At 39.0% G+C, this 1,324-nt stretch overlaps 1 long non-coding RNA gene across 1 annotated transcript; it reads right to left on the reverse strand.

Annotated features, from left to right (window-relative positions):
- Positions 1 to 292: 292 nt before the first annotated feature.
- On the reverse strand, positions 293 to 1,286 carry LOC111722954. The gene is made up of 2 exons (XR_002771574.1): positions 1,141 to 1,286; positions 293 to 910 (listed from the first exon to the last, which is right to left on the reverse strand). It is a non-coding gene; the product is annotated as an uncharacterized LOC111722954 (long non-coding RNA).
- Positions 1,287 to 1,324: the final 38 nt, after the last annotated feature.

Below are 1,324 nucleotides of genomic sequence, written 5' to 3' on the forward strand. Positions count from 1 at the left end.
AGTGAGCTCTGTCCGTGTGGGCCTCTGTGTGCTGAGGGGCAGGTCTGCAGACCAGCGGCAGATGACCATCCCCGCAGCCGACAGTGAGCTCTGTCTGTGTGGGCCTCTGTGTGCTGAGGGGCAGGGGGCAGGTCTACAGAGGCATGACTGCACATGCATAATGTACAGAGGTGCTTTATGTGAGATAAATACCCAAGGAATGTACTAGAGAGATTCAGAAAGTCAGGGATAAAAACCTCTTTTTATGTTTAATGAATGAATTTTTCAAAATGTATTGTTACAATTTAAAGTGTTTTTTTAAATATAAACAACCACAAGGACTTTTTTTATTTTAAACATTCCAATGATACTCAAAGTTTCATGTAACAAAGTTGGAAGTTTCATTAGCAAAACAATTAATAGAAGAACATATCCATTGCAAAAATAAAAGATGAATTTTCATGGTGGGAAATTAGTGCTGAATCAGTGACTCCTGAAGTCATTAGAGGAGCAGTTCACGGATGTTTCATTTTCTTCTGCTACGACACGCTATGTGGGCAGCCTAACATTTTTCCCCCTTAGAATTTGATGTTGTCAAAGTTGCCATTAACATTTTACTCAGTTTTTTTGAAAAACCTTCACTATGTTAATAGTGTAGCTGTCCTAATCAAGACCATTCCAGATGTGCCTGAAATGGGTAGCACATGTGGATTAGCTTAAGTTTTCTTTCATTCTTTAAGTTCAATGGCAGTTTTAAGGAAGAAAATGTCAGTTACCTATTCCCCTCTTTTTAAATTAAATAATCTTAGCAGTCATGTAGAGAAATAATTTTTAAACGTTGTTACAAAGGGCATTTTTGGAACTGGCTGCTAATTTAAGACATTGGAAGATCATGATAAGCCGCGTATCGTCCAGTCACATGGTGGTAAATCTGTACGAAAAAATCAGAGTTTAGTTAATAATTATTCCATAATTACACATATCAGTTAATAATTAATAATTGTAATGGACATTTTAGCAAAAAGCCTCACTAGTATGTACAGTGGAGGTCTACTTCAAGGAAGGCAGAGGATTGGGTAGAATGAGGTCAATCAGATTTTTTTCAATTTCTTTCTCCAAAACACTTGTCAATTTCTTCCAAAGAACTGGATTATGACTCACCTGCCTCTCGATGTCCGAAAGCAGAGTGCTGGCACCTATTCGAAAGAGTTCTGGCTTCAGCCACTCATCCCCCAGTTCCTCCTTGACAAGAGACAGCCAAGCCAGGGAATCCTTGGCAGTGCGGATGCCACCTGCTGGCTTAAAACCTACCTAAAAGGGAAAGTAGAGAACAGAATAATCTTCA

This window comes from Otolemur garnettii, unplaced genomic scaffold, assembly GCF_000181295.1.
Source record: "Otolemur garnettii isolate 467f Iridium unplaced genomic scaffold, OtoGar3 scaffold04916, whole genome shotgun sequence".
Taxonomy (NCBI): domain Eukaryota; kingdom Metazoa; phylum Chordata; class Mammalia; order Primates; family Galagidae; genus Otolemur; species Otolemur garnettii.